Genomic DNA, 27,629 nt, shown 5'->3' with positions numbered 1-27,629 from the left:
AGAAATGAGTTCACCCATTTTCATTATTTCTAAGTTGACAAGTTGAGTATTTCCTCGTATGAATCAAAAACAAATACTTTAGAAAGACTATATTGAAAATAAAATCCCCAAAGTAGAAACTGTACTATCGACTTATATACACATACATACAAATATTTAGATATGCATAAACATCTCTGAGCCCTTCCCAGTCAAACACCTTCATACACCACATCCCTTTTTTACCCTTTTACATTTTTGTATTAAATATTTTATAAATAAGTGTAATACTTTCTTTTGTTTTGTTTTTTATATGTTATATGAAACTTTTATTTAAGCCCTAACACTTTAGTTCAGGCGCCACTGGTTCTTATAGTGCTATTTTGGCTTTTACTCGAGGGTACCCATAACTTTCAGCTTGTGATATAAGTGTAGCACAGTCACAATCTCCATTAAAAGGAGACCAACTAAAGTCTAAAAAAGTAGGGATAGTTTTTATTAGTTCAGGCAAACATCAGTCTTTAAGCCCTAACATCAGCAGCACAACAAAATGAGGCTGGTTACTGCCAGGTTATCATTCTTACTATAGTGATACCTTCCTGGCTATAAGGACACAAAACCTCACACTTTCACATGCAGTGTATTAATATATATCAGAACCCCGAAAATAGAACCAAAGTTGTTCAATCAATGGGCAGGAAGTGGACACAGGGCTACTCACTTGAAAGAAAAGATTCTTTCAAGTAAGGGGGTCTCATGTTTAGTGTAGTGGGCAACTTAGGGCATACCCTAGCCCTTGATATTGTTCCATATGCTTATGGTTTTAGCAGGTGATAATTGGTAATGCAGTGGTCATTGGACAACCACCTGTTACCCCTCCTTTGAGGGGCCTTACCTCATTACTTACCTTGTTCAATTGCCTAATTGTCATGCATGTTTTGGGGTGCCATGGTCCCTTTTTTAACACAGAGGACTGTAAAAGGCACCAAGAATACAAGTGATTGAGACCACTTATTTGTCAGGATACTGTGTGAATGTTTGTTGTATGCAGATTAGCGATGTGGAATCTGTTGGCGCTCTACAAATAACCAATAATAATACAAATAATGCTATCTTTAGGGGATAGTGACACCTTTGGAGCCATTGCCCCCATAGAGTAAATTCATTAGGCGGATGACTGACCTAAAAATTGCAATAATTTACTAATGAATAGAGTTTAAAACCATACACTGAAATAGGGTATTCCCCACTTTTAAACTGAGATCTGCTACCCTCTTTGTGTTTTATGGAGGGAATGGTTTCCTAAGGGGCTTGATTTAGTTTTACTTTTCACTGTTATTGAACCATCTCTGTTGACCCTGCTATAATAATGGCACAAATTGAGCTATGTACGTAATATTATGTGGCTTAATTAAATGCACAAGATAAATATTGACACTTTTATTATTTATTTAATTGTGTTTCTTGTAGTTTAACTAATTAGATTTTAGTGTTTTCATCCCTCTCTAGAGGCTGGGGTGTATTTTGTAGAACCCTGGATCCCTACATGCTGCATAGTGATTAGTTATTATGTGTTAAAGTATATATATGTCCCTGAATAATCACAGTAAAGTAAGATAACAGTCCAGACCCAAAGAGAATAAGGGGTGTGTCCTGGGAATGCAAAACAATGCAAAATTATCTAACAATGCAACAGTTTAAAATGGTTTTCAAGCATTTATTTTGTATGCAGATCTGTTACAGTGAATTATTTGTAATACATAAATACAAAAATACATTTATGTTTCTTAATGCAGGTTTTCACATAACCATTTACATCAACCGATGACATGTGCTGTCATTGCTATGTGAACTGAGAATTCTTAAAACAATGTCACCTGTAAAACAGGCAAGATTATGACACCTGGAGGAAAAATAGTTTCCTTTAAAGAGGTCGGGGATGGTGAAATAGAATGCCCAAAAACTGTACAAAAAACTGCTGGCAAAGAGATTTGTGATGCAATCAAATACTGATGTTAAATTTTCTTAATGCAAAGTATGAATAGAGTTTACAGGGTGTAAATGAACTGGAGAATTGATTTGTAATGTTTGGTAAACCAGTGCAAACCATTTCACCTAGCTCTTCTAATGGGTTGGAACAGACCCCTTTACTAGCATTTGTGGTGATGCATAGCACAAGTACATCGTAAAGGGACATGAAACCCAAACATTTTCATTCATCATTTAGGTAGAACATACTATTTTAAACTATTATTTCCAGTTTACTTGTATGATCAAATGTGTTTTATTCTCTTGGTATCCTTTGTTGAAGGAGCAGCAATGCACTACTGGTTTCTAACTGATCACATGCGTGAGCCAATGACAATATATATATATATATATATATATATATGCAGCCACCAATCAGTGGCTAGATTCTAGATTATTTGCTGCTCCTGAGCTTAACTAGATAAACCTTTCAGCAAAGGATAACAAGAGAAGGAAGCAAAATAAATAATAGAAGTAAATTGGAAAGTTGTTTAAAATGTTCTGCTCTCTCTACATTATGACTTCACTGTCCCTTTAAATACAAATAGTTATGTATTAACCATTCCTATGTAAAGATGACTTTGTTACTGCATAAAATAAAGTCACAGCTCAGTATCTGACCTCACTAAAAGCCTCAGGTCACATTACTGGAACATTTTTTAAACGTTTCCTCATCACATAGCTTTGATTGCCACAAATAATACTTTTCTTACTACCAGGATAATTGTACAGTGAAATAATCTCTGGCAGTCCGGCCAGGCATGTGATGTTGGTAAGGAGCATTTACTGAAACACTTCTCATGCTGCAAAATAGGTTATTGTTATAGACATGACAAAGAATACTAAGTATTCACTCAGCACATTCTTAAATAGAGTTTGTTTTAATATCAGTCATTTATACTAATCTTAACCAATAAGTTAATGCAACATTGTAATAGTGCAGGGGTATTTAAATGCAATCAGAAGCAACGTCTCTTCACCAAACAGCTTCTAATTGCAATAGCACAATATATAGCTATAGATTCATTTACAGCATTCTTCAGAGCATACAATCAGATTACCCAATGCAGTTACTTACAATGATACAATGAATCTCTTGCCTTCCACATGGGATACAGTGTGTTGCAGCATTGTCTGTCAGCCAAGGGGTTAAAACCTGAGTCTTGTTGCATGTCTGACATAATGATACAAGCAACACACAACTTTGCATAGTATAAGAGGTGATAATTACAATTAGGTGCAGTATTACTTTCTATCTGTTTATGCACAGCAACTTGCAGTTTAATTGGCTTGTGTTCCAATACAAAAGTAACCAGCAATTTAAAAAGTAGAGCTGTTTTTATGTTCTCTTACCATTGAAGTTCTCTTCATAGAGACGTGCTGAATCCATTGCTGTGTATATGAGCATCCAGTCTGCGAGGAGCTGCACTGCAAACACATTGAAAGCTTGACTATCCACGCCTGAGGTACCTGAGTCCTGTATTAGAGAGGCAACCCCAGAGCAAGCTTCTTATTCTGAGAGACATCTGGCTGAGTCTCTTCACTAGAGTGTTACAGCATTCAGGCCCCTTTCCAGCAATCGCTCAATGCATCTAATTTAAAGTAGCAGGGTACATTTGTTTAGTCTGTCTCATTTCTGCTGCTAGGTTGTGCTAGTGCAACAGGAAGACTGCACGGATGGCACACAGGAGACATCTAACACATTTATTTATATGTAGATCTGAATGTGAAGTACATGCATGGTGCAAGCATGACAGGCTATAGTTTTATGTTCAAAATAAACAGTTTATGATTATATGGAGAAATGTCATAAGACAGAACTTGCTGATTAGCACAGGTAGTCTCTCAGCAGTTATCTCTCAGAAGATTAGACCTGTATTCAATTATCTGAATCTGATTCAAGATTAATCTTATTTAGGAACTGAATTATCTGTGCCACAAAAGCCTAATTCCATCTTATTTAGGAACTAAATGTATCTGTGCCATGAAAGCCTAATTCCATCTTATTTAGGATCTGAATTATCTGTGCCATGAAACCCAAACTCCATCTTATTTAGGAACTGAATGTATCTGTGCCATGAAACCCAAACTCCATCTTATTTAGGATCTGAATGTATCTGTGCCATGAAACCCAAACTCCATCTTATTTAGGATCTGAATGTATCTGTGCCATGAAACCCAAACTCCATCTTATTTAGGATCTGAATGTATCTGTGCCATGAAACCCAAACTCCATCTTATTTAGGAACTAAATTATCTGTGCCACGAAAGCCTAATTCCATCTTATTTAGGATCTGAATGTATCTGTGCCATGAAACCCAAACTCCATCTTATTTAGGACCTGAATGTATCTGTGCCATGAAACCCAAACTCCATCTTATTTAGGAACTGAATTATCTGTGCCACAAAAGCCTAATTCCATCTTATTTAGGAACTGAATTAATCTGTGCCACGAAACCCAAATTTCATTTTAACTAGGAACTGAATGCACCTGTGCCATGAAACCCAAACTCCATCTTAATAAGGAACTGAATATATCTGTGCCATGAAAGCTTAATTCCATCTTATTTAGGAACTGAATGTATCTGTGCCATGAAACCCAAACTCCATCTTATTTAGGAACTGAATGTATCTGTGCCATGAAACCCAAACTCCATCTTATTTAGGAACTGAATGTATCTGTGCCATGAAACCCAAACTCCATCTTATTTAGGAACTAAATTATCTGTGCCATGAAACCCAAACTCCATCTTATTTAGGAACTAAATTATCTGTGCCACGAAAGCCTAATTCCATCTTATTTAGGATCTGAATGTATCTGTGCCATGGAACCCAAACTCCATCTTATTTAGGATCTGAATGTATCCGTGCCATGAAACCCAAACTCCATCTTATTTAGGATCTGAATATATCTGTGCCATGAAACCCAAACTCCATCTTATTTAGGATCTGAATGTATCTGTGCCATGAAACCCAAACTCCATCTTATTTAGGATCTGAATGTATCTGGGCCATGAAATCCAAACTCCATCTTATTTAGGAACTGAATGTATCTGTGCCATGAAACCCAAAATCCATCTTATTTAGGATCTGAATGTATCTGTGCCATTAAATCCAAACTCCATCTTATTTAGGATCTGAATGTATCTGTGCCATGAAACCCAAACTCCATCATATTTAGGATCTGAATGTATCTGTGCAATGAAATTCAAACTCCATCTTATTTAGGAACTGAATGTATCTGTGCCATGAAACCCAAACTCCATTTTATTTAGGATCTGAATGTATCTGTGCCACAAAAGCCTAATTCCATCTTATTTAGGAACTGAATTATCTGTGCCACAAAACCCAAATTTCATTTTAACTAGGAACTGAATGCACCTGTGCCATGAAACCCAAACTCCATCTTAATAAGGAACTGAATATATCTGTGCCATGAAAGCTAAATTCCATCTTATTTAGGAACTGAATGTATCTGTGCCATGAAACCCAAATTCCATCTTATTAAGGAACTGAATGTATCTGTGCCATGAAGCCCAAACTCCATCTTATTAAGGAACTGAATGTATCTGTGCCATGAAAGCTAAACTCCATCTTATTTAGGAACTGAATGTATCTGTACCATGAAACCCAAACTCTATCTTATTTAGGAACTGATTATCTGTGCCATGAAATCCAAACTCCATCTTATTTAGGAACTGATTATCTGTGCCACGAAACCAAAATTTCATTTTAACTAGGAACTGAATGCACCTGTGCCATGAAACCCAAACTCCATCTTATTTAGGAACTGAATGTATCTGTGCCATGAAACCCAAACTCCATCTTATTTAGGAACTGAATGTATCTGTGCCATGAAACCCAAACTCCATCTTATTTAGGATCTGAATGTATCTGTGCCATGAAACCCAAACTCCATCTTATTTAGGATCTGAATGTATCTGGGCCATGAAATCCAAACTCCATCTTATTTAGGAACTGAATGTATCTGTGCCATGAAACCCAAAATCCATCTTATTTAGGATCTGAATGTATCTGTGCCATTAAATCCAAACTCCATCTTATTTAGGATCTGAATGTATCTGTGCCATGAAACCCAAACTCCATCATATTTAGGATCTGAATGTATCTGTGCAATGAAATTCAAACTCCATCTTATTTAGGAACTGAATGTATCTGTGCCATGAAACCCAAACTCCATTTTATTTAGGATCTGAATGTATCTGTGCCACAAAAGCCTAATTCCATCTTATTTAGGAACTGAATTATCTGTGCCACAAAACCCAAATTTCATTTTAACTAGGAACTGAATGCACCTGTGCCATGAAACCCAAACTCCATCTTAATAAGGAACTGAATATATCTGTGCCATGAAAGCTAAATTCCATCTTATTTAGGAACTGAATGTATCTGTGCCATGAAACCCAAATTCCATCTTATTAAGGAACTGAATGTATCTGTGCCATGAAGCCCAAACTCCATCTTATTAAGGAACTGAATGTATCTGTGCCATGAAAGCTAAACTCCATCTTATTTAGGAACTGAATGTATCTGTACCATGAAACCCAAACTCTATCTTATTTAGGAACTGATTATCTGTGCCATGAAATCCAAACTCCATCTTATTTAGGAACTGATTATCTGTGCCACGAAACCAAAATTTCATTTTAACTAGGAACTGAATGCACCTGTGCCATGAAACCCAAACTCCATCTTATTTAGGAACTGAATGTATCTGTGCCATGAAACCCAAACTCCATCTTATTTAGGAACTGAATGTATCTGTGCCATGAAACCCAAACTCCATCTTATTTAGGAACTGAATGTATCTGTGCCATGAAACCCAAACTCCATCTTATTTAGGAACTGAATGTATCTGTGCCATGAAACCCAAACTCCATCTTATTTAGGAACTGAATGCACCTGTGCCATGAAACCCAAACTCCATCTTATTTAGGAACTGAATGTATCTGTGTCATGAAACCCAAACTCCATCTTATTTAGGATCTGAATGTATCTGTGCCATGAAAGCCTAATTCCATCTTATTTAGCAACTAAATTATCTGTGTCACGAAACCCAAATTTCATTTTAACTAGGATCTGAATGTATCTGTGCCATGAAACCCAAACTCCATCTTATTTAGGAACTGAATGCACCTGTGCCATGAAACCCAAACTCCATCTTATTTAGGAACTGAATGCACCTGTGCTATGAAACCCAAACTCCATCTTATTTAGGAACTGAATGTATCTGTGCCATGAAAGCCAAATTCCATCTTACTTAGGATCTGAATGTATCTGTGCCATGAAACCCAAACTCCATCTTATTTAGGATCTGAATGTATCTGTGCCATGAAACCCAAACTCCATCTTATTTAGGAACTGAATGCACCTGTGCCATGAAACCCAAACTCCATCTTATTTAGGATCTGAATGTATCTGTGCCATGAAACCCAAACTCCATCTTATTTAGGAACTGAATGCACCTGTGCCATGAAACCCAAACTCCATCTTATTTAGAATCTGAATGTTTCTGTGCCATGAAACGCAAACTACATCTTATTCAGGATCTGAATGTATCTGTGCCATGAAATCCAAACTCCATCTTATTTAGGAACTGAATGATCTGTGCCACGAAACCCAAATTTCATTTTAACTAGGAATTGAATGTATCTGTGCCATGAAACCCAAACTCCATCTTATTTAGGAACTGAATGTATCTGTGCCATGAAACCCAAACTCCATCTTATTTAGGAACTGAATGTATCTGTGCCATGAAACCCAAACTCCATCTTATTTAGGAACTGAATGTATCTGTGCCATGAAACCCAAACTCCATTTTATTTAGGATCTGAATGTATCTGTGCCACAAAAGCCTAATTCCATCTTATTTAGGAACTGAATTATCTGTGCCACAAAACCCAAATTTCATTTTAACTAGGAACTGAATGCACCTGTGCCATGAAACCCAAACTCCATCTTAATAAGGAACTGAATATATCTGTGCCATGAAAGCTAAATTCCATCTTATTTAGGAACTGAATGTATCTGTGCCATGAAACCCAAACTCCATTTTATTTAGGATCTGAATGTATCTGTGCCACAAAAGCCTAATTCCATCTTATTTAGGAACTGAATTATCTGTGCCATGAAACCCAAACTCCATTTTATTTAGGAACTGAATGCACCTGTGCCATGAAACCCAAACTCCATCTTATTTAGGAACTGAATGCACCTGTGCTATGAAACCCAAACTCCATCTTATTTAGGAACTGAATGTATCTGTGCCATGAAAGCCAAATTCCATCTTACTTAGGATCTGAATGTATCTGTGCCATGAAACCCAAACTCCATCTTATTTAGGATCTGAATGTATCTGTGCCATGAAACCCAAACTCCATCTTATTTAGGAACTGAATGCACCTGTGCCATGAAACCCAAACTCCATCTTATTTAGGATCTGAATGTATCTGTGCCATGAAACCCAAACTCCATCTTATTTAGGAACTGAATGCACCTGTGCCATGAAACCCAAACTCCATCTTATTTAGAATCTGAATGTTTCTGTGCCATGAAACGCAAACTACATCTTATTTAGGATCTGAATGTATCTGTGCCATGAAATCCAAACTCCATCTTATTTAGGAACTGAATGATCTGTGCCACGAAACCCAAATTTCATTTTAACTAGGAATTGAATGTATCTGTGCCATGAAACCCAAACTCCATCTTATTTAGGAACTGAATGTATCTGTGCCATGAAACCCAAACTCCATCTTATTTAGGAACTGAATGTATCTGTGCCATGAAACCCAAACTCCATCTTATTTAGGAACTGAATGTATCTGTGCCATGAAACCCAAACTCCATCTTATTTAGGAACTGAATGATCTGTGCCATGAAACCCAAACTCCATCTTATTTAGGAACTAAATTATCTGTGCCACGAAAGCCTAATTCAATCTTATTTAGGATCTGAATGTATCTGTGCCATGAAACCCAAACTCCATCTTATTTAGGATCTGAATGTATCTGTGCCATGAAACCCAAACTCCATCTTATTTAGGAACTGAATTATCTGTGCCACAAAAGCCTAATTCCATCTTATTTAGGAACTGAATTAATCTGTGCCACGAAACCCAAATTTCATTTTAACTAGGAACTGAATGCACCTGTGCCATGAAACCCAAACTCCATCTTAATAAGGAACTGAATATATCTGTGCCATGAAAGCTTAATTCCATCTTATTTAGGAACTGAATGTATCTGTGCCATGAAACCCAAACTCCATCTTATTTAGGAACTGAATGTATCTGTGCCATGAAACCCAAACTCCATCTTATTTAGGAACTGAATGTATCTGTGCCATGAAACCCAAACTCCATCTTATTTAGGAACTGAATGATCTGTGCCATGAAACCCAAACTCCATCTTATTTAGGAACTAAATTATCTGTGCCACGAAAGCCTAATTCCATCTCATTTAGGATCTGAATGTATCTGTGCCATGAAACCCAAACTCCATCTTATTTAGGATCTGAATGTATGCGTGCCATGAAACCCAAACTCCATCTTATTTAGGATCTGAATATATCTGTGCCATGAAACCCAAACTCCATCTTATTTAGGAACTGAATGTATCTGTGCCATGAAACCCAAACTCCATCTTATTTAGGATCTGGATGTATCTGGGCCATGAAATCCAAACTCCATCTTATTTAGGAATTGAATGTATCTGTGCCATGAAACCCAAACTCCATCTTATTTAGGATCTGAATGTATCTGTGCCATTAAATCCAAACTCCATCTTATTTAGGATCTGAATGTATCTGTGCCATGAAACCCAAACTCCATCATATTTAGGATCTGAATGTATCTGTGCCATGAAATCCAAACTCCATCTTATTTAGGAACTGAATGTATCTGTGCCATGAAACCCAAACTCCATTTTATTTAGGATCTGAATGTATCTGTGCCACAAAAGCCTAATTCCATCTTATTTAGGAACTGAATTATCTGTGCCACAAAACCCAAATTTCATTTTAACTAGGAACTGAATGCACCTGTGCCATGAAACCCAAACTCCATCTTAATAAGGAACTGAATATACCTGTGCCATGAAAGCTAAATTCCATCTTATTTAGGAACTGAATATATCTGTGCCATGAAACCCAAATTCCATCTTATTAAGGAACTGAATGTATCTGTGCCATGAAGCCCAAACTCCATCTTATTAAGGAACTGAATGTATCTGTGCCATGAAACCCAAATTCCATCTTATTAAGGAACTGAATGTATCTGTGCCATGAAGCCCAAACTCCATCTTGTTAAGGAACTGAATGTATCTGTGCCATGAAAGCTAAACTCCATTTTATTTAGGAACTGAATATATCTGTACCATGAAACCCAAACTCTATCTTATTTAGGAACTGATTATCTGTGCCATGAAATCCAAACTCCATCTTATTTAGGAACTGATTATCTGTGCCACGAAACCAAAATTTCATTTTAACTAGGAACTGAATGCACCTGTGCCATGAAACCCAAACTCCATCTTATTTAGGAACTGAATGCACCTGTGCCATGAAACCCAAACTCCATTTTATTTAGGATCTGAATGCACCTGTGCCATGAAACCCAAACACCATCTTATTTTGGATCTGAATGTATCTGTGCCATGAAACCCAAACTCCATCTTATTTAGGATCTGAATGTATCTGTGCCATGAAACCCAAACTCCATCTTATTTAGGAACTTAATTATCTGTGCCATAAAAGCCTAATTCCATCTTATTTAGGAACTGAATGTATATGTGCCATAAAAGCCTAATTCTATCTTATTTAGGAACTGAATTAATCTGTGCCACGAAACCCACATTTCATTTTAACTAGGAACTGAATGCACCTGTGCCATGAAACCCAAACTCCATCTTATTAAGGAACTGAATATATCTGTGCAATGAAAGCTAAATTCCATCTTATTTCTTATTAAGGAACTGAATATATCTGTGCAATGAAAGCTAAATTCCATCTTATTTAGGAACTGAATGTATCTGTGCCATGAAACCCAAATTCCATCTTATTAAGGAACTGAATGTATCTGTGCCATGAAACCCAAACTCCATTTTATTTAGGATCTGAATGTATCTGTGCCACAAAAGCCTAATTCCATCTTATTTAGGATCTGAATGCACCTGTGCCATGAAACCCAAACGCCATCTTATTTTGGATCTGAATGTATCTATGCCATGAAACCCAAACTCCATCTTATTTAGGATCTGAATGTATCTGTGCCATGAAACCCAAACTCCATCTTATTTAGGAACTTAATTATCTGTGCCATAAAAGCCTAATTCCATCTTATTTAGGAACTGAATGTATATGTGCCATAAAAGCCTAATTCTATCTTATTTAGGAACTGAATTAATCTGTGCCACGAAACCCAAATTTCATTTTAACTAGGAACTGAATGCACCTGTGCCATGAAACCCAAACTCCATCTTATTAAGGAACTGAATATATCTGTGCAATGAAAGCTAAATTCCATCTTATTTAGGAACTGAATGTATCTGTGCCATGAAACCCAAATTCCATCTTATTAAGGAACTGAATGTATCTGTGCCATGAAGCCCAAACTCCATCTTATTAAGGAACTGAATGTATCTGTGCCATGAAACCCAAACTCCATCTTATTTAGGAACTGAATGTATCTGTGCCATGAAACCCAAACTCCATCTTATTTAGGAACTGAATGATCTGTGCCATGAAACCCAAACTCCATCTTATTTAGGAACTAAATTATCTGTGCCACGAAAGCCTAATTCCATCTTATTTAGGATCTGAATGTATCTGTGCCATGAAACCCAAACTCCATCTTATTTAGGATCTGAATGTATCTGTGCCATGAAACCCAAACTCCATCTTATTTAGGATCTGAATGTATCTGTGCCATGAAAACCAAACTCCATCTTATTTAGGATCTGAATGTATCTGTGCCATGAAACCCAAACTCCATCTTGTTTAGGATCTGAATGTATCTGGGCCATGAAATCCAAACTCCATCTTATTTAGGAACTGAATGTATCTGTGCCATGAAACCCAACTCCATCTTATTTAGGATCTGAATGTATCTGTGCCATGAAATCCAAACTCCATCTTATTTAGGATCTGAATGTATCTGTGACATGAAACCCAAACTCCATCTTATTTAGGATCTGAATGTATCTGTGCCATGAAATCCAAACTCCATCTTATTTAGGAACTGAATGTATCTGTGCCATGAAACCCAAACTCCATTTTATTTAGGATCTGAATGTATCTGTGCCACAAAAGCCTAATTCCATCTTATTTAGGAACTGAATTATCTGTGCCACGAAACGCAAATTTCATTTTAACTAGGAACTGAATGCACATGTGCCATGAAACCCAAACTCCATCTTAATAAGGAACTGAATATATCTGTGCCATGAAAGCCAAATTCCATCTTATTTAGGAACTGAATGTATTTGTGCCATGAAACCCAAATTCCATCTTATTAAGGAACTGAATGTATCTGTGCCATGAAGCCCAAACTCCATCTTATTAAGGAACTGAATGTATCTGTGCCATGAAAGCTAAACTCCATCTTATTTAGGAACTGAATGTATCTGTGCCATGAAACACAAACTCTATCTTATTTAGGAACTGATTATCTGTGCCATGAAATCCAAACTCCATCTTATTTAGGAACTGATTATCTGTGCCACGAAACCCAAATTTCATTTTAACTAGGAACTGAATGCACCTGTGCCATGAAACCCAAACTCCATCTTATTTAGGAACTGAATGCATCTGTGCCATGAAACCCAAACTCCATTTTATTTAGGATCTGAATGCACCTGTGCCATGAAACCCAAACTCCATCTTATTTAGGATCTGAATGTATCTGTGCCATGAAACCCAAACTCCATCTTATTTAGGAACTGAATTATCTGTGCCATAAAAGCCTAATTCCATCTTATTTAGGAACTGAATGTATCTGTGACATAAAAGCATAATTCCATCTTATTTAGGAACTGAATTAATCTGTGCCACAAAACCCAAATTTCATTTTAACTAGGAACTGAATGCACCTGTGCCATGAAAGCTAAATTCCATCTTATTTAGGAACTGAATGTATCTGTGCCATGAAACCCAAACTCCATCTTATTTAGGAACTGAATGTATCTGTGCCATGAAACCCAAACTCCATCTTATTTAGGAACTGAATGTATCTGTGCCATGAAAGCTAAATTCCATCTTATTTAGGAACTGAATGTATCTGTGCCATGAAACCCAAACTCCATCTTATTTAGGAACTGAATGTATCTGTGCCATGAAACCCAAACTCCATCTTATTTAGGAACTGAATGGATCTGTGCCATGAAAGCTAAATTCCATCTTATTTAGGAACTGAATGTATCTGTGCCATGAAACCCAAACTCCATCTTATTAAGGAACTGAATATATCTGTGCCATGAAAGCTAAATTCCATCTTATTTAGGAACTGAATGTATCTGTGCCATGAAACCCAAACTCCATCTTATTAAGGAACTGAATGTATCTGTGCCATGAAACCCAAACTCCATCTTATTTAGGAACTGAATGTCTCTGTGCCATGAAACCCAAACTCCATCTTATTTAGGAACTTAATGTATCTGTGCCATGAAACCCAAACTCCATCTTATTTAGGAACTGAATGTATCTGTGCCATGAAAGCTAAATTCCATCTTATTTAGGAACTGAATGTATCTGTGCCATGAAACCCAAACTCCATCTTATTTAGGAACTGAATGTATCTGTGCCATGAAAGCTAAATTCCATCTTATTTAGGAACTGAATGTATCTGTGCCATGAAACCCAAACTCCATCTTATTTAGGAACTGAATGTACAGGGAGTGCAGAATTATTAGGCAAGTTGTATTTTTGAGGATTAATTTTATTATTGAACAACAACCATGTTCTCAATGAACCCAAAAAACTCATTAATATCAAAGCTGAATAGTTTTGGAAGTAGTTTTTAGTTTGTTTTTAGTTATAGCTATTTTAGGGGGATATCTATGTGTGCAGGTGACTATTACTGTGCATAATTATTAGGCAACTTAACAAAAAACAAATATATACCCATTTCAATTATTTATTTTTACCAGTGAAACCAATATAACATCTCAACATTCAATAATATACATTTCTGACATTCAAAAACAAAACAAAAACAAATCAGTGACCAATATAGCCACCTTTCTTTGCAAGGACATTCAAAAGCCTGCCATCCATGGATTCTGTCAGTGTTTTGATCTGTTCACCATCAACATTGCGTGCAGCAGCAACCACAGCCTCCCAGACATTGTTCAGAGAGGTGTACTGTTTTCCCTCCTTGTAAATCTCACATTTGATGATGGACCACAGGTTCTCAATGGGGTTCAGATCAGGTGAACAAGGAGGCCATGTCATTAGATTTTCTTCTTTTATACCCTTTCTTGCCAGCCACGCTGTGGAGTACTTGGACGCGTGTGATGGAGCATTGTCCTGCATGAAAATCATGTTTTTCTTGAAGGATGCAGACTTCTTCCTGTACCACTGCTTGAAGAAGGTGTCTTCCAGAAACTGGCAGTAGGACTGGGAGTTGAGCTTGACTCCATCCTCAACCCGAAAAGGACCCACAAGCTCATATTTGATGATACCAGCCCAAACCAGTACTCCACCTCCACCTTGCTGGTGTCTGAGTCGGACTGGAGCTCTCTGCCCTTTACCAATCCAGCCACTGGCCCATCCATCTGGCCCATCAAGATTCACTCTCATTTCATCAGTCCATAAAACCTTAGAAAAATCAGTCTTGAGATATTTCTTGGCCCAGTCTTGATGTTTCAGCTTGTGTGTCTTGTTCAGTGGTGGTCGTCTTTCAGCCTTTCTTACCTTGGCCATGTCTCTGAGTATTGCACACCTTGTGCTTTTGGGCACTCCAGTGATGTTGCAGCTCTGAAATATGGCCAAAGTGGTGGCAAGTGGCATCTTGGCAGCTGCACGCTTGACTTTTCTCAGTTCATGGGCAGTTATTTTGCACCTTGGTTTTTCCACACGCTTCTTGCGACCCTGTTGACTATTTTGAATGAAACGCTTGATTGTTCGATGATCACGCTTCAGAAGCTTTGCAATTTTAAGAGTGCTGCATCCCTCTGCAAGATATCTCACTATTTCTGACTTTTCTGAGCCTGTCAAGTCCTTCTTTTGACCCATTTTGCCAAAAGAAAGGAAGTTGCCTAATAATTATGCACACCTGATATAGGGTGTTGATGTCATTAGACCACACCCCTTCTCATTACAGAGATGCACATCGCCTAATATGCTTAATTGGTAGTAGGCTTTCGAGCCTATACAGCTTGGAGTAAGACAACATGCATAAAGAGGATGATGTGGTCAAAATACTAATTTGCCTAATAATTCTGCACTCCCTGTATCTGTGCCATGAAACCCAAACTCCATCTTATTTAGGAACTGAATGTATCTGTGCCATGAAAGCTAAATTCCATCTTATTTAGGAACTGAATATATCTGTGCCATGAAACCCAAACTCCATCTTATTTAGGATCTGAATGTATCTGTGCCATGAAATCCAAACTCCATCTTATTTAGGAACTGAATGTATCTGTGCCATGAAATCCAAACTCCATCTTATTTAGGAACTGAATATATCTGTGCCATGAAACCCAAACTCCATTTTATTTAGGATCTGAATGTATCTGTGCCACAAAAGCCTAATTCCATCTTATTTAGGAACTGAATTATCTGTGCCACGAACCCCAAATTTCATTTTAACTAGGAACTGAATGCACCTGTGCCATGAAACCCAAACTCAATCTTAATAAGGAATTGAATATATCTGTGCCATGAAAGCTAAATTCCATCTTATTTAGGAACTGAATGTATCTGTGCCATGAAACCCAAATTCCATCTTATTAAGGAACTGAATGTATCTGTGCCATGAAGCCCAAACTCCATCTTATTAAGGAACTGAATGTATCTGTGCCATGAAAGCTAAACTCCATCTTATTTAGGAACTGAATGTATCTGTGCCATGAAACACAAACTCTATCTTATTTAGGAACTGATTATCTGTGCCATGAAACCCAAACTCCATCTTATTTAGGAACTGAATGTATCTGTGCCATGAAATCCAAACTCCATCTTATTTAGGAACTGATTATCTGTGCCACAAAACCAAAATTTCATTTTAACTAGGAACTGAATGCACCTGTGCCATGAAACCCAAACTCCATCTTATTTAGGAACTGAATGCACCTGTGCCATGAAACCCAAACTCCATCTTATTTAGGAACTGAATGCACCTGTGTCATGAAACCCAATCTCCATTTTATTTAGGATCTGAATGCACCTGTGCCATGAAACCCAAACGCCATCTTATTTATGATCTCAATGTATCTGTGCCATCAATCCCAAACTCCATCTTATTTAGGATCTGAATGTATCTGTGCCATGAAACCCAAACTCCATCTTATTTAGGAACTGAATTATCTGTGCCATAAAAGCCTAATTCCATCTTATTTAGGAACTGAATGTATCTGTGCCATAAAAGCCTAATTCCATCTTATTTAGGAACTGAATTAATCTGTGCCACGAAACCCAAATTTCATTTTAACTAGGAACTGATTGCACCTGTGCCATTAAACCCAAACTCCATCTTAATAAGGAACTGAATATATCTGTGCTATGAAAGCTAAATTCCATCTTATTTAGGAACTGAATGTATCTGTGCCATGAAACCCAAATTCCATCTTATTAAGGAACTGAATGTATCTGTGCCATGAAGCCCAAACTCCATCTTATTTAGGAACTGAATGTATCTGTGCCATGAAACCCAAACTCCATCTTATTTAGGAACTGAATGTATCTGTGCCATGAAACCCAAACTCCATCTTATTTAGGAACTGAATGATCTGTGCCATGAAACCCAAACTCCATCTTATTTAGGAACTAAATTATCTGTGCCACGAAAGCCTTATTCCATCTTATTTCGGATCTGAATTTATCTGTGCCATGAAACCCAAACTCCATCTTATTTAGGATCTGAATGTATCTGTGCCATGAAACCCAAACTCCATCTTATTTAGGATCTGAATGTATCTGTGCCATGAAAACCAAACTCCATCTTATTTAGGATCTGAATGTATCTGTGCCATGAAACCCAAACTCCATCTTATTTAGGATCTGAATGTATCTGGGCCATGAAATCCAAACTCCATATTATTTAGGAACTGAATGTATCTGTGCCATGAAACCCAAACTCCATCTTATTTAGGATCTGAATGTATCTGTGCCATGAAATCCAAACTCCATCTTATTTAGGATCTGAATGTATCTGTGCCATGAAACCCAAACTCCATCTTATTTAGGATCTGAATGTATCTATGCCATGAAATCCTAACTCCATCTTATTTAGGAACTGAATGTATCTGTGCCATGAAACCCAAACTCCATTTTATTTAGGATCTGAATGTATCTGTGCCACAAAAGCCTAATTCCATCTTATTTAGGAACTGAATTATCTGTGCCACGAAACCCAAATTTAATTTTAACTAGGAACTGAATGCACCTGTGCCATGAAACCCAAACTCAATCTTAATAAGGAACTGAATATATCTGTGCCAAGAAAGCTAAATTCCATCTTATTTAGGAACTGAATGTATCTGTGCCATGAAACCCAAATTCCATCTTATTAAGGAACTGAATGTATCTGTGCCATGAAGCCCAAACTCCATCTTATTAAGGAACTGAATGTATCTGTGCCATGAAAGCTACACTCCATCTTATTTAGGAACTGAATGTATCTGTGCCATGAAACACAAACTCTATCTTATTTAGGAACTGATTATCTGTGCCATGAAACCCAAACTCCATCTTATTTAGGAACTGATTATCTGTGCCATGAAATCCAAACTCCATCTTATTTAGGAACTGATTATCTGTGCCACGAAACCCAAATTTCATTTTAACTAGGAACTGAATGCACCTGTGCCATGAAACCCAAACTCCATCTTATTTAGGAACTGAATGCACCTGTGCCATGAAACCCAAACTCCATCTTATTTAGGAACTGAATGCATCTGTGCCATGAAACCCAAACTCCATCTTATTTAGGAACTGAATGCACCTGTGCCATGAAACCCAAACTCCATTTTATTTAGGATCTGAATGCACCTGTGCCATGAAACCCAAACGACATCTTATTTAGGATCTGAATGTATCTGTGCCATGAAACCCAAACTCCATCTTATTTAGGATCTGAATGTATCTGTGTCATGAAACCCAAACTCCATCTTATTTAGGAACTGAATTATCTGTGCCATAAAAGCCTAATTCCATCTTATTTAGGAACTGAATGTATCTGTGCCATAAAAGCCTAATTCCATCTTATTTAGGAACTGAATTAATCTGTGCCACGAAACCCAAATTTCATTTTAACTAGGAACTGAATGCACCTGTGCCATGAAAGCTAAATTCTATCTTATTTAGGAACTGAATGTATCTGTGCCATGAAAGCCAAACTCCATCTTATTAAGGAACTGAATATATCTGTGCCATGAAAGCTAAATTCCATCTTATTTAGGAACTGAATGTATCTGTGCCATGAAACCCAAACTCCATCTTATTAAGGAACTGAATGTATCTGTGCCATGAAACCCAAACTCCATCTTATTTAGGAACTGAATGTATCTGTGCCATGAAAGCTAAATTCCATCTTATTTAGGAACTGGATGTATCTGTGCCATGAAACCCAAACTCCATCTTTTTTAGGAACTGAATGTATCTGTGCCATGAAACCCAAACTCCATCTTATTTAGGAACTGAATGTATCTGTGCCATGAAAGCTAAATTCCATCTTATTTAGGAACTGAATGTATCTGTGCCATTAAACCCAAACTCCATCTTATTTAGGAACTGAATGTATCTGTGCCATGAAACCCAAACTCCATCTTATTTAGGAACTGAATGGATCTGTGCCATGAAAGCTAAATTCCATCTTATTTAGGAACTGAATGTATCTGTGCCATGAAACCCAAACTCCATCTTATTAAGGAACTGAATATATCTGTGCCATGAAAGCTAAATTCCATCTTATTTAGGAACTGAATGTATCTGTGCCATGAAACCCAAACTCCATCTTATTAAGGAACTGAATGTATCTGTGCCATGAAACCCAAACTCCATCTTATTTAGGAACTGAATGTCTCTGTGCCATGAAACCCAAACTCCATCTTATTTAGGAACTTAATGTATCTGTGCCATGAAACCCAAACTCCATCTTATTTAGGAACTGAATGTATCTGTGCCATGAAAGCTAAATTCCATCTTATTTAGGAACTGAATGTATCTGTGCCATGAAACCCAAACTCCATCTTATTTAGGAACTGAATGTATCTGTGCCATGAAAGCTAAATTCCATCTTATTTAGGAACTGAATGTATCTGTGCCATGAAACCCAAACTCCATCTTATTTAGGAACTGAATGTACAGGGAGTGCAGAATTATTAGGCAAGTTGTATTTTTGAGGATTAATTTTATTATTGAACAACAACCATGTTCTCAATGAACCCAAAAAACTCATTAATATCAAGCTGAATAGTTTTGGAAGTAGTTTTTAGTTTGTTTTTAGTTATAGCTATTTTAGGGGGATATCTATGTGTGCAGGTGACTATTACTGTGCATAATTATTAGGCAACTTAACAAAAAACAAATATATACCCATTTCAATTATTTATTTTTACCAGTGAAACCAATATAACATCTCAACATTCAATAATATACATTTCTGACATTCAAAAACAAAACAAAAACAAATCAGTGACCAATATAGCCACCTTTCTTTGCAAGGACATTCAAAAGCCTGCCATCCATGGATTCTGTCAGTGTTTTGATCTGTTCACCATCAACATTGCGTGCAGCAGCAACCACAGCCTCCCAGACATTGTTCAGAGAGGTGTACTGTTTTCCCTCCTTGTAAATCTCACATTTGATGATGGACCACAGGTTCTCAATGGGGTTCAGATCAGGTGAACAAGGAGGCCATGTCATTAGATTTTCTTCTTTTATACCCTTTCTTGCCAGCCACGCTGTGGAGTACTTGGACGCGTGTGATGGAGCATTGTCCTGCATGAAAATCATGTTTTTCTTGAAGGATGCAGACTTCTTCCTGTACCACTGCTTGAAGAAGGTGTCTTCCAGAAACTGGCAGTAGGACTGGGAGTTGAGCTTGACTCCATCCTCAACCCGAAAAGGACCCACAAGCTCATATTTGATGATACCAGCCCAAACCAGTACTCCACCTCCACCTTGCTGGTGTCTGAGTCGGACTGGAGCTCTCTGCCCTTTACCAATCCAGCCACCGGCCCATCCATCTGGCCCATCAAGACTCACTCTCATTTCATCAGTCCATAAAACCTTAGAAAAATCAGTCTTGAGATATTTCTTGGCCCAGTCTTGACGTTTCAGCTTGTGTGTCTTGTTCAGTGGTGGTCGTCTTTCAGCCTTTCTTACCTTGGCCATGTCTCTGAGTATTGCACACCTTGTGCTTTTGGGCACTCCAGTGATGTTGCAGCTCTGAAATATGGCCAAACTGGTGGCAAGTGGCATCTTGGCAGCTGCACGCTTGACTTTTCTCAGTTCATGGGCAGTTATTTTGCACCTTGGTTTTTCCACACGCTTCTTGCGACCCTGTTGACTATTTTGAATGAAACGCTTGATTGTTCGATGATCACGCTTCAGAAGCTTTGCAATTTTAAGAGTGCTGCATCCCTCTGCAAGATATCTCACTATTTCTGACTTTTCTGAGCCTGTCAAGTCCTTCTTTTGACCCATTTTGCCAAAAGAAAGGAAGTTGCCTAATAATTATGCACACCTGATATAGGGTGTTGATGTCATTAGACCACACCCCTTCTCATTACAGAGATGCACATCGCCTAATATGCTTAATTGGTAGTAGGCTTTCGAGCCTATACAGCTTGGAGTAAGACAACATGCATAAAGAGGATGATGTGGTCAAAATACTAATTTGCCTAATAATTCTGCACTCCCTGTATCTGTGCCATGAAACCCAAACTCCATCTTATTTAGGAACTGAATGTATCTGTGCCATGAAAGCTAAATTCCATCTTATTTAGGAACTGAATATATCTGTGCCATGAAACCCAAACTCCATCTTATTTAGGATCTGAATGTATCTGTGCCATGAAATCCAAACTCCATCTTATTTAGGAACTGAATGTATCTGTGCCATGAAATCCAAACTCCATCTTATTTAGGAACTGAATATATCTGTGCCATGAAACCCAAACTCCATTTTATTTAGGATCTGAATGTATCTGTGCCACAAAAGCCTAATTCCATCTTATTTAGGAACTGAATTATCTGTGCCACGAACCCCAAATTTCATTTTAACTAGGAACTGAATGCACCTGTGCCATGAAACCCAAACTCCATCTTAATAAGGAATTGAATATATCTGTGCCATGAAAGCTAAATTCCATCTTATTTAGGAACTGAATGTATCTGTGCCATGAAACCCAAATTCCATCTTATTAAGGAACTGAATGTATCTGTGCCATGAAGCCCAAACTCCATCTTATTAAGGAACTGAATGTATCTGTGCCATGAAAGCTAAACTCCATCTTATTTAGGAACTGAATGTATCTGTGCCATGAAACACAAACTCTATCTTATTTAGGAACTGATTATCTGTGCCATGAAACCCAAACTCCATCTTATTTAGGAACTGAATGTATCTGTGCCATGAAATCCAAACTCCATCTTTTTTAGGAACTGATTATCTGTGCCACAAAACCAAAATTTCATTTTAACTAGGAACTGAATGCACCTGTGCCATGAAACCCAAACTCCATCTTATTTAGGAACTGAATGCACCTGTGCCATGAAACCCAAACTCCATCTTATTTAGGAACTGAATGCACCTGTGTCATGAAACCCAATCTCCATTTTATTTAGGATCTGAATGCACCTGTGCCATGAAACCCAAACGCCATCTTATTTATGATCTCAATGTATCTGTGCCATCAATCCCAAACTCCATCTTATTTAGGATCTGAATGTATCTGTGCCATGAAACCCAAACTCCATCTTATTTAGGAACTGAATTATCTGTGCCATAAAAGCCTAATTCCATCTTATTTAGGAACTGAATGTATCTGTGCCATAAAAGCCTAATTCCATCTTATTTAGGAACTGAATTAATCTGTGCCACGAAACCCAAATTTCATTTTAACTAGGAACTGAATGCACCTGTGCCATTAAACCCAAACTCCATCTTAATAAGGAACTGAATATATCTGTGCTATGAAAGCTAAATTCCATCTTATTTAGGAACTGAATGTATCTGTGCCATGAAACCCAAATTCCATCTTATTAAGGAACTGAATGTATCTGTGCCATGAAGCCCAAACTCCATCTTATTTAGGAACTGAATGTATCTGTGCCATGAAACCCAAACTCCATCTTATTTAGGAACTGAATGTATCTGTGCCATGAAACCCAAACTCCAACTTATTTAGGAACTGAATGATCTGTGCCATGAAACCCAAACTCCATCTTATTTAGGAACTAAATTATCTGTGCCACGAAAGCCTTATTCCATCTTATTTCGGATCTGAATTTATCTGTGCCATGAAACCCAAACTCCATCTTATTTAGGATCTGAATGTATCTGTGCCATGAAACCCAAACTCCATCTTATTTAGGATCTGAATGTATCTGTGCCATGAAAACCAAACTCCATCTTATTTAGGATCTGAATGTATCTGTGCCATGAAACCCAAACTCCATCTTATTTAGGATCTGAATGTATCTGGGCCATGAAATCCAAACTCCATATTATTTAGGAACTGAATGTATCTGTGCCATGAAACCCAAACTCCATCTTATTTAGGATCTGAATGTATCTGTGCCATGAAATCCAAACTCCATCTTATTTAGGATCTGAATGTATCTGTGCCATGAAACCCAAACTCCATCTTATTTAGGATCTGAATGTATCTATGCCATGAAATCCTAACTCCATCTTATTTAGGAACTGAATGTATCTGTGCCATGAAACCCAAACTCCATTTTATTTAGGATCTGAATGTATCTGTGCCACAAAAGCCTAATTCCATCTTATTTAGGAACTGAATTATCTGTGCCACGAAACCCAAATTTAATTTTAACTAGGAACTGAATGCACCTGTGCCATGAAACCCAAACTCAATCTTAATAAGGAACTGAATATATCTGTGCCAAGAAAGCTAAATTCCATCTTATTTAGGAACTGAATGTATCTGTGCCATGAAACCCAAATTCTATCTTATTAAGGAACTGAATGTATCTGTGCCATGAAGCCCAAACTCCATCTTATTATGGAACTGAATGTATCTGTGCCATGAAAGCTACACTCCATCTTATTTAGGAACTGAATGTATCTGTGCCATGAAACACAAACTCTATCTTATTAAGGAACTGATTATCTGTGCCATGAAACCCAAACTCCATCTTATTTAGGAACTGATTATCTGTGCCATGAAATCCAAACTCCATCTTATTTAGGAACTGATTATCTGTGCCACGAAACCCAAATTTCATTTTAACTAGGAACTGAATGCACCTGTGCCATGAAACCCAAACTCCATCTTATTTAGGAACTGAATGCACCTGTGCCATGAAACCCAAACTCCATCTTATTTAGGAACTGAATGCATCTGTGCCATGAAACCCAAACTCCATCTTATTTAGGAACTGAATGCACCTGTGCCATGAAACCCAAACTCCATTTTATTTAGGATCTGAATGCACCTGTGCCATGAAACCCAAACGACATCTTATTTAGGATCTGAATGTATCTGTGCCATGAAACCCAAACTCCATCTTATTTAGGATCTGAATGTATCTGTGTCATGAAACCCAAACTCCATCTTATTTAGGAACTGAATTATCTGTGCCATAAAAGCCTAATTCCATCTTATTTAGGAACTGAATGTATCTGTGCCATAAAAGCCTAATTCCATCTTATTTAGGAACTGAATTAATCTGTGCCACGAAACCCAAATTTCATTTTAACTAGGAACTGAATGCACCTGTGCCATGAAAGCTAAATTCTATCTTATTTAGGAACTGAATGTATCTGTGCCATGAAAGCCAAACTCCATCTTATTAAGGAACTGAATATATCTGTGCCATGAAAGCTAAATTCCATCTTATTTAGGAACTGAATGTATCTGTGCCATGAAACCCAAACTCCATCTTATTAAGGAACTGAATGTATCTGTGCCATGAAACCCAAACTCCATCTTATTTAGGAACTGAATGTATCTGTGCCATGAAAGCTAAATTCCATCTTATTTAGGAACTGGATGTATCTGTGCCATGAAACCCAAACTCCATCTTATTTAGGAACTGAATGTATCTGTGCCATGAAACCCAAACTCCATCTTATTTAGGAACTGAATGTATCTGTGCCATGAAACCCAAACTCCATCTTATTTAGGAACTGAATGTATCTGTGCCATGAAAGCTAAATTCCATCTTATTTAGGAACTGAATGTATCTATGCCATGAAACCCAAACTCCATCTTATTAAGGAACTGAATATATCTGTGCCATGAAAGCTAAATTCCATCTTATTTAGGAACTGAATGTATCTGTGCCATGAAACCCAAACTCCATCTTATTAAGGAACTGAATGTATCTGTGCCATGAAACCCAAACTCCATCTTATTTAGGAACTGAATGTATCTGTGCCATGAAACCCAAACTCCATCTTATTTAGGAACTGAATTATCTGTGCCACAAAAGCCACATTGCTAAAATGTAAGCACTATTGCATTCAGTCATGGAGGCCGATTTATTAAATGTCAGACGGACATGATCCACTGTAGCAGAGCATGTCTGCCCGACATCGCTAAATGCCGACAGAATACGCTGTCAGCATTTATCATTGCACAATTATTTCTATTGAAATCCTTGTGCAATGCCGCCTCCTGCACATTAGCCGGGGGTGTCATTCATCCCGATTGTATACGATCGGAATGATTGCTGTCCGCCACCTCAGAGGTGGCAGACGAGTTAAGGAGCAGCGGTCTTAAGACCGCTGCTTCTTAACTTACATTTCCGGCGAGCCAGAAGGCTCGCACGGAATAAGCAGCATTGACCGCTTCATAAATCGGCCCTTTTGAATGAATAGATACAATAAAGACAAATAATGTATCAGGCAGGGAGCCATTAGTGATAAACTTAATGATCTGATGTTACCTCTCGTTATATAACACCCATATAATGTCAGTGGTAGCATTTTTATGTTAGGCTGCTAAAAATATCAAATGCCTTAATTTCATCTCTGCAAATTAAAACTGTGTTTGTTGTTGGAAAAAAAGGAGATCATTTTTTTATGACTAAGGAGCACCTAAAACACCTGATAATGAAGCCTAAGGACTAATTCAGACAGTTGCTTAATGATAGTTTATAAAGAGCCTTGAATCTGGCACAGGTTCTGCTAACATTTCTTAATGTTAATTAACAGTCACTAAGCATGTTTTATTTTTTGTTTTATTTGCTGACTGCAGATGTAATGTTACTCCTACAGGTTGTAGTTATTATGGCTATTGGCTATATCTGTTCTGTACCGTTTGTTACTTGGTGAGCATTTGCTCTCATGGAACTCTGTAAAGAAGTTTGAGCACATGGGTATTATTATAGTTTGGGATCCTTTGAAATCTGAAAGATTTATCTGTTTCCTAATATTTTTTGAGACCCAAAATTTGTGTCAGAGTTATATCCCTCTGCACTGGGCTTTGTACCAGTGGCGTCACTAGGGTTGGTGTCACCCGGTGCGGTAAGTTATGGTGTCACCCCCCCCCCCCCAGAAAGCAGACACACACAAAAACACAGGCAAACACACATACAAACACTCAGACACACTTAAAAACATACTCAGATGCACACACAAACACTCGGAAACACACTCATACACACACACACAAAAACACACACACAAAAACACTGAGACACACACACACAGACACAAAAACTCAGACACACACATACAAAATATGTAAACTGCACTGCATTAATTATAAAGCTCATGCCTAGAGCTGCTCCCTGGCTCAGCAGAGCATCAAATGAAAGATAAACAGAGCACTCTAAAATAAATCACTGAAGAAAAGGTTTAGGTGCGCAAACTATGAAAATTCTGCTCTCTGACTCTGTTCCATGCCTTTCAGTGCACAGCCCTGGGCCGCATGCCTACCGCTTGGTGCCAGGCATCCCCCTCATGATTTGCCAGTTCCCGTTTAGAGAGACAGCACAGCAGTGAGTGACTCCACTGCTCCACATGTCACTGAGCAGTGAGCACAGATAGGCAGGCAGGTTTAGGCTAGCAGCGCAACTTTGCAAGCCCCACGGCATGCCCACAACATTCATAGCGAAATTGGGCAGGGGAGAAGCAAAGTACAAACAAGCAAAAGCAGCCGGGAAAACTATTTGTTGAAATTGCAGCACTGGCTCAAGGGGCAAAAAAATTGTGTGTCTACAACCTCCCCAGTCCCACCAATGTTCACAAATAAATGCCAGACCCTCTAATAAAAAAAATCTATGCATCTCAACATTGTATTTCTTTGAATTTCAATAAAATTAAAAAAAAAAAATAATATTTTTTTTTTGGTGTCACCCCCTGGAGGGTGTCACCCGGGTGCGGAACCCGCCCCCCCCCCCCCCCCTAGTGACGCCACTGCTTTGTACCATACACTAAACAACTGTGGCACAACAAACAGAGTCACTATCTTCTGAGATGTTTATAGACTGCTGAACATCAGTGGAGATAATCACACACCCATATTAATTTCCTTTATTATAAACTCTGGGGCTTATATATCAAGCTCCGAATGGAGCTTGATGGCCCGTGTTTCTGGCGAGTCTTCAGATTCGCCAGAAACACAAGTTATGGAGTAGCGGAGCAATCTGGTGAATTTGCTCGCACTAAATACCCTACGCTCACCTATCAGGAGGTGGTCTAAATTGCACACCTGTCTGACAGAAAAATATTTTAACTATTTGGGTGATCGTGTATATATATATATATATAACACATCTGCCCAGCAGAAAAGATACATCAGTATGTTTAATAGTCATATTTGTGATAAATATTGCCTATACAGGGACTATGTAATGATAATAATAATATTAATTGAATTAAAATATATATTCTTCGAACAACTTAAAAAATATATATAAAATATATTATATAAAAATATATATAACAAACATATCTTATAATTTAATAAACGAAATATAACATTTCATGAGGATAAAAATATCTCTCTCTACCTTAGCAATATCTATAGGTCTATGATAGCATCACATTTTCATAACAATTAAAAGTGTATAAAAAATATATATATATAAACACTCTATAAAAATCCATGTATATTAATAGGACCTAAAGATGTGGATTAGTCATATAGAATAGTTCATCATACATACAAACTTAATTTGGCATATATGTATGTATATATACATACTGCAATCAAACCCAAAGTGGGTATATAAATATCAGA

Source organism: Bombina bombina, chromosome 12 (assembly GCF_027579735.1).
Source record: "Bombina bombina isolate aBomBom1 chromosome 12, aBomBom1.pri, whole genome shotgun sequence".
Taxonomy (NCBI): Eukaryota; Metazoa; Chordata; class Amphibia; order Anura; family Bombinatoridae; genus Bombina; species Bombina bombina.
This window is presented reverse-complemented; position numbering follows the sequence as displayed.